This window comes from Ips typographus, unplaced genomic scaffold (genome assembly GCF_016097725.1).
Source record: "Ips typographus isolate SLU unplaced genomic scaffold, UJ_Ityp_2.0 IpsContig33, whole genome shotgun sequence".
Lineage (NCBI taxonomy): Eukaryota > Metazoa > Arthropoda > Insecta > Coleoptera > Curculionidae > Ips > Ips typographus.
In genome coordinates this window covers 1,014,286-1,022,680 of record NW_028098572.1, presented here as the reverse complement: position 1 = coordinate 1,022,680, position 8,395 = coordinate 1,014,286, and the positions used below count along the sequence as shown (strand labels likewise).

The following is an 8,395-nucleotide window of genomic DNA, read 5'->3' as shown; positions in this document are numbered from 1 at the left end:
CGATAGCCCATAAAAAAAAATAAGTTGACATATATTATGTATTTTTTGTAAAAAATGATTCCTACGAAAGATACAGTCTCCCAAATTTCAGTTTAAAAAAGTTTTTTTGGTCATAACTGTCAGACCGTTGGAGCAATTTTGATCAAATTTGGAACAAGCACTATTGAAATTAATACTCATTATGTAATGTTAATGACGTTTATCAAAATTATTCAAAATTATTCAGATGAAGAAAATTTTTTTTTTTTGAAATGATTTTGATTTCCCGCCTTATTTTCTACTGTCACTGGACATTTTTCAAAAATGGCAGTAATTTTTAAATTTATGGTTCAATTTGGAAAATAAAGTATTTCGTGTAACATTCTAATTTGAAACTTCGTCTACGAGATAATTGAGTTATTACGTTTTAAAACCTAAAAAAAAAACTGATATCTGGGCTGGAAAAAATTGGATAGTTTATTTTATAATCAATGAACTGTCAGTTGTTCGTCCTTCAAAAAATAAGCAGATATACATGTTGTCATTTTTTAAAAGAACTCTTACCAGGAAGATACAGCTTTTCAAAGTTCAGCTTCAAAAATTGTGTTTTTTGTCATAATTTTGAGACCGTAGAACCAATTTAGATTAACTTTGGTTCAAGTACTTATAAAGCTGATACTCATTACTGGACGAAAGTAACTTTGGTCTAAGCTGTCCGTGTAGATACAAGAGAATTCGTTCACTTATTTTGAGCTACATTAATTTTTATACATCTGGACTTCGTTCAAAGGGATGATAAATGATTATAATGAAGGGTTTTCCGTAGAGAAAACTAAAAACATTACAAAAAACCCTTCATTTTGATTCAAAAAGGAATTTTGAATCAAAATTTTACAGCAGATACATCATCTCTCCTTTCTAAATAACTGTAATTTTTGTGAAATATCCAGTCATCGTAGAAAATAGAGTGGGAAAATTAATCTCCCTGTATCTACCCCACTTAACAAGTTTGACAAAATGTCATTCAAATCACATAATGAGCATTCATTTCTCAAGTATTTGTTCAAATTTTGATAAAAATTGTTTCAACGGTCTGACAGTTACAGCAAAAACGCGATTTTTTAAACTAAATTTTTAGGAAGCGTTTTGCAGCAAAATGACATAGTGTATGTCAACTTATTTTTTGATGGTACTATCGGATAGTGGATTATTGACATTTAAAACTGGACCACCCTGTATATGTAAAATTTATTCTGGTATAGCTAATTGATGCTAATGTGGAAGGGTAGACAGACGGTTTCAGGTTTTATCTGAGGAATGTTGTTAATATAAACAAATTTTGGTTCCAACAAATAGACCTGCTATATAGGCCTGCTTATTTTCAAGTCTACTGACAGTATGGTCGAAATGTTTAAAATATAACCCAACATAAATTATTAAAAAAAAAATAAAAATTAATATGGCGTCATACTTAGCTGCCTGCATGGTCAAAATTTTGTTGTCACTTTTATGTGTTTTTGTGTGCTGCTTTTTGTCGATAGGTAAGTCGATTTATAAAAACCTTTTTATTGTTTTTTTATTGAAATGTAGAACCTTCTAGCTATTGTTCACCCGTAATCTTGTGTTGGAAAAGTATTTAATTCAAATAAAGTCCGAAACGTTCACATTAAAGAAAAAAAAATTGACTTGAATGCTGTTTCATTAGTGAATTGGTCTGAAAAGTTGACCAAAAACCAAGAAAGCATAACGAAATATTACATATAATTGGTCAAAGAAATTCAAAACTTAAAACCATTATTTTTTTGCTCTTTTTAACTAATTAGTTCTTTATTATACTACTTATAGCCTGTTCACGACCTTGGATCTACTCTATGGTTTGAATTTTGAACTTTTGCCCCCTGTATATTCTTATTAACGATTTTTATTTGAGGTTATAAGAAAATATTTCTTTTAATTTCATTGCCGTGTTGCCAACTAATAATGAGATGTTTGATAATGTCTTCTACTTAGAGTTAAACAAGATATATAAATTAATATACATTAAATAACTTGTTTTATTTTGTTAAATCGGTTATTTCAAGGACAGTAAGCATTGGTGTTTTAATGATAGACATCTATTACTTAATAATTAATCCGTTCTAGAATTGTTCTTAAAATTGTTGGTATTATACATCAGCCAAATAATGATAATCCTTTATTTAAATGTGACAACGTTCAGTGCCCCTTTGAATAATAAACCAAAAAATGTCTTTCTCGGAGTTTAATAAAAAAATGTTGTCGTTTCATTATACAGAGAAAATTCCATGGATAGGGTAGATATCCAAAAAGATTATGCACTGTGTTTTATTTCTCTATGCTAAAAATTTATCATACTAAAGAAATATTGAGACCTATAATAAAACACAACGTAGTACAGCATGTACATATATTTTACAGGTTTATTTTCATATTATCTTCCTAACCGCTTTTTAGGAGTTCTATACAATACAACATACATTCTCAGGCTTATACAGGGTGTATCAGGCTTAAAATAACTATAGTTTGCTATGTATACTGTATTCCAAAGATGCTTTGTTAAAGAAATACAGGGTGTTAAAGTTTTATTTTTATTTTAGTTCTTTCCTTATGGTTCTTACGGTTTTTGAGACATTAGCTCAAATTTGAACTATATGTATTTTATAATGCCATGCATCATTGGATAAGACAACATTTTGCTAAACTCTACAGGGTGTTTATTTTTTGGGGTTTGGGGTTCACAAACCTTTACTTTAGAAACTTTTTTTCCAACAGTTACAAGTTAGTTACAAATTTATCAGAAAAACCACCCCAAATTCTCTACCAATTTGCATTATAAAATTCAGATGTTTCTTTCTGAAAATAAAAATTAAAAAAAAATTGTTTGAAAACGGTTACAAATACGGAAGCAATAAATAATACAAAAAGGTTTCTAAACCGAATAAGAATTTTGAATTTTTAAGAAAAAAACAATATTGGCTCACTAGAAAAAAATTTGAGGGGCTTCAACTACAAGAAAATGAAAACTTCAACATTGTATTTCTTTAACGAATTATTTAACAGCTTTAACCTGAACTAAAAAAGTGTGACTTCATACAATATAATATTTTTAAATATTTTATGTATACTTTGTATCCTGCATATTTTATATCATCAGTTGCAGCAGTTTGCAACAAAATATATTAACTTTTAATGTTCCCTGTATATTTATTATGCAATTTTTGGCCATACCTACTAATGATTTCAGTCCATTTTAAACTTGATATAATTTTTTTATCAAATATAATTATAATTCTTTAGGGCAACAAGTCTGAAGGCAAGATTTTCTAAAATTTTACATACTCAAAACGTATTTTGTGGACTATATCCCGAATAGAAATATACTGTCATTTCTATAATATAACATTTTTTAGTTTTAATTGACAGATTTTATTAGATATGCCGCCAGTTTGTTACATAGTAGCTATGATTTCAATAATTTGGTCACCAGAAGAATGGAATTTTAAAATGGGAAATATTTGATTGCATTTAATGAGCAATTTAACACCATTTGCCACCAACACCTTTCAATATCTGTTTCGTTCTTGAGTTATTTTCGAAAAATCATAAACAAGCATTTTCAAAAAAGTGCTGTGTTGCAATGTTCAAGCTAATTTGAAAATTTTTAAAATTTTAGCTTAAACATTGTTAGAGCAACTTTTTAAGGACTATTTTCCTGAGTATTTGGATTTAAATTACCACGTTTCGGTTTTAAGATATTATCATCAACTTATTTTTTCCTATGAACGAAATTTTGTATTTCATCTAGTTCAAAACAGCACGTTTTTTGCTTTGAAAGTATACAGGGTGATTCACGGTGATGGTTTATTAGAAGTATCTAGGAAACGACTCAACATTTTTTGCTGAAATTTTGAGTGTAGCCTAGGCTGAGTTCAAACTTTCTTTCCAAAATATTTTGGACTTTGCGATGTGGCCAGATCAGTCGGAAAGAACACCAACTTTTGATTTTCAAATAGAACACCCTGTTTCTAATCTCATTTTTGAATTCCTCTTAAGAAGGCTAGTAATTAATGTTAATACTTTCCTATACCTATCTTGCAACGTTTCTTAGATATTTCGTAAAAAATGTTGATTGGTCAGCAAAACCGTAGTCTATACATTAATTAGATTTTCAAGTCCTGAAAGGTGTGCTGATATTACCTTTTGTCCTCAGTTAGACAATACTACATGGTTGAAAAGCCCGGAGAGAGAAAATGAAAAAAACACAACCTACAGGGTGGTCAATATTTACCTTTTAGTCGGACAGATAGGAAAACTGCCAAAAGTTCGTTTTTTTAAATGGATCCATCGGTGTTTTATGGTTTGTATTAAAAGAACATTAACTTTTGAACAAATCCATGTATATACTTCCTTACACCTTACTTCAACCGTTTCTGACTTACTGACATTTTTCCTTAAAGGGCGCATACAATCGTAATCCATACTGCTCTGAATACGGACACCTGCTTGGGGTTAATGGCTAGTTGTCGTTTCTATAACCACAACATGTTCTGACAGATATTTGTCAAATTCAACCTGGTTTAAACTGAGCACAAGCGGGTGTCCATATTCAGATTAGTATGGATCACGATTTTATATGCACTTGAAGGAAAAACTCTTAATAAATCAGCAACGGTTATGTATAAGAGTATACATAGATTTGTTCTAAAATTAATGTTCTTTTATTACAAACCATAATACATTAGTGTATCCATTTAAAAAACAAACTTCTCGTAGTTTTTCTGTCCGACAAAGGTAAATATTGACTACCCTGTAGGTGTTTTAATTTTTATTCTCTGGGCTTTTCAACCATGTGGTATTGTCTGACTAAAGACAAAAGGTCACATAAGCAAACCTTTCAGAACTTGAGAATTTAATTAATGTTTAGACTACCGTTTTGCTGACAAATCCACCATCAATGTCTTGAAATCAAACTTTCCAGTGTAGCCAACGTTGTTACTCTGTGAAGTTTGATTTCAAGACATTGATGATCCAACTCGCGAAACCTAACATCCACCGTTCAACAGAGGATCGTAAACCACAAAACATTAACATTAATTACTAGTCTTCATGCGAGGAATTCAAAAATGAGATTAGAAACAGGGTGTTCCATTTGAAAATCAAAAGTTGGTATTTTTTCCGAATGACCTGGCAACGCCGCAAAGTTCAAAATATTTTAGATAGAGAGTTTGGACCTAACCTAGGCTACACGCCAAATTTCAACAAAAAATATTGAGTCGGTCTCTAGATACTTTTAATATACCATCAGCGTGAATCACCCTGTATAACATGTTAAGTAAAACTTTGTTTTTATATTTAAAAAAATAAAATAAAAAGCAATTTTTAAGGTAGCATTGACATGCAAATAGTACTTAATTAATGTCGTTTTGAAAATCGTTTGAAAAAATGTGTGTAAAAATCTGGCAAGCCTTAATTATTTCGAAAAATATTCTACAATTTGAAAAACATTGTATTTAAAAATTTACGCTTTTTAAACGTTTTAGCGTTATGTGATTAATGCATTTACAGGGTAAGTCACAAGATGGCAATGAATTGATGTTAAGTTTTTTCTTATGGAATGACTATGTTTCAAAGACATTTTCTGATTCGGTCTCTCATTCTGATCACATTTCATGAAGCATGTTGTATGGTTAACTTGTACAGTTTGGCACCTATTAATCATAAAAGAAAACTACAATTTCAAGTAATGATCAATTTTTTATTTGATTAACTGCTAAAAATGTGCCTGAATTAAAATAAAAATTTTCAATGACGTTTTGTAACCTGTCGCGTGGATTGCATTCATCCATAATTTTTTTTTTTAATCATCTAAATTTGACGGTTTTGTGGTAAAAAATAAAGTATTTTTCACGTGGCTCCATAGAAAATATTTTAGAAGCGTCAAATCTGGTGATCGAGATGGTAATTCCTTTCAAGCAAACGAACAATACAAAATACAAGTTAACCATACAAAATGTCAAATATGCACAGTAACATCTAGGAAATAAAACGCTATTTACAAAGTGTGGTATTTACTGTATTTTTTAATAACTCTTAAAGTAACAATCAATTAATTAATCACCGGATGAGAACAAAATTTAAACTGGAAATTTGTCATCCGATTCATCTGTAATAAATTGTAAAGCTTAAAGTCCTTACACCTTTTCAATACTTTAGTAACATATGCTTGTAGTTATACATAACCAATTTCTTTAAAAAAAACGTATTTAACTACTTAACTGTAGATAATGAAAATGTTTAGTTCTGTAGAAAAAAAAATCATTTTTGTCCAAATAGATTCTCATATTTACCACCGCGCTTCGCGTGTAATGGGTATTATTCACAATTTAACGTGGCATTTCCATCCAATCAGATCAATTTACTATTGAATGAACTGTTGTTCACATCGATAAAATCCCGGTTTTTACCGCGGTAAAAATATTAATTTTCAGATCAGTGTTGTATGGGAAATATAACCAGTTACATTGTTACCCACGACGTTTCCGATCACACACTAAATGTAAAATATTTAGTTCCGTATAAGCAAAAAACATCGTTTCGAAAGTGACCTTGTTGAAAAACCTCGATTAAAAAAAAAACTACTTAAAACCTACTAGAATTTAGGGATTTTGCGGCGGCAAGCAATTCTATGTTCACCAACTAGATAGCGGCAGGTTAGTTCTCTTTCTTTGCAACGCACTAGACTAGAACTTACACCGTGGTTAAAACCAATCTACCTCAAACATTGTTATAAAAAGTAGAATTTATAACCAAGGTATGCAATGATTAGATGATTTCATGCGTTTGTCCAGCAGAATATAACTCTACATCATATTTTTATTTTTTTTTTTTTCTGTATTTGAACTTATTCAGTGTTTCCTTAAGCAAAAGCGCTCGCCATTATACATGACAGGAGAGAATGGTCTCAGATAAGCGGGTCAAGCAAGACTATTGCTTTTTACCCTAAAAGCGCTCAACACCAGCTCAAAAATTATTATATCTATATTAACATGGCTGAAATGCTTTAATTTGTTTAATACCAGAGTTGAAGTTTATTTAAAACTGATGATGTATGTGCGTGGCCATCGATCTTTTGGTTACCATATCTATTGCAAACACAGGTCAAAAAAAGTTTTATAAGACTTTATCAAATTTTAGATATTGAGACACTTTAATAAATATACATATTCTGTTCTTTCACAAATTACATTTACGTTGGTTGAGAATTGATAGTAAACTAGTTTTTATTTCAGGCACAAGTTTCTGTGTAAACAATTTCCAAATGTGGATCATGAAGCATAACAGCCTTACTAGAAATGTTTGACGCGCCTAGAACCGCGAAAGGATCGTCACGAGGTCAAATGTCACCAACATCAACAATCCTGCAAGTAGTTCTGTCGGCAACCCGAATTAGCAATTGTGATCTATACCAAGTATAGGTACTATTGCCTTGAAAAAAGTTCAAGGCATCTGGTAAAAAATAAATAAATATATGGAATTTCATAGCATGGAATTCTTATGTATTTTAACAATAAACTAAAGATGGTCGGCTGAGTTGTGTGTAGTTTTATTTTCTATTTTGCTTTTCTATTACAGTTCTTGTACTGTATTGCCATATGCAGCATTTATTATGTGGGTTATTTATTCTTTTGTCAGCTCCACAGTATTTGACCGAAGAGTTCGTATTTAATGTCGGTAATGTATATTAGGGAAAGTGTCATTCCTTTTAATGTCAATCTACGCATGGCGAACTGAGTAACTGTGCAGAAGTTGGCATTGGGAGTGAACAAAGACCAGCAATTAGCCATTCATATCTATCAAACATACTTACCGAATTTATTTATTCCTTACCAACCTCCACCTGTTCGGTGTTCTTCTTATTTTGTCCGGTGGTAGTGGCGCTTAAACTTAGAAGCAACTATGCAAAAACAATATTTTTCAAACTTAAAAACTTCCTATTAGATTGCAGTCTGCCGCTAGCACTTAGACTACGGGTAGTAAAGTGTTACATATGGCCCATCTTACTATATGGCGCAGAAACGTGGTTTCTCAAAGCTGGAACCCTGAACCGCATCGAAGCGTTTGAAATATGGACCCACCGGAGACCTTTGCGCGTGCCGTGGACCGCAAATGCCACGAATGAAAAAATTTTAAGAACTGCAGACTACGAACTAGAAATACTTAACATGGTCAAAGAAAGAAAAGTTTCCTACCTCGGCCTTATCCTAAGAGGAGGCCAATATCACATTCCTACACTAATTCTTCAAGGAAAAATATAGAGGCATCGAGGTCCACGAAGAAAGCAAAACTCCTGGCTAAGAAACATACGAACATCAGCGACGCAGTAACCATATTTCGAAGA

General features: G+C 31.3%; 1 long non-coding RNA gene across 1 annotated transcript; it reads left to right on the top strand.

The window, feature by feature from the left end:
- Nucleotides 1-981: 981 nt before the first annotated feature.
- On the top strand, nucleotides 982-7,587 carry LOC145739537 (uncharacterized). The gene is made up of 2 exons (XR_014181072.1): nucleotides 982-1,520; nucleotides 7,287-7,587. It is a non-coding gene; the product is annotated as an uncharacterized LOC145739537 (long non-coding RNA).
- Nucleotides 7,588-8,395: the final 808 nt, after the last annotated feature.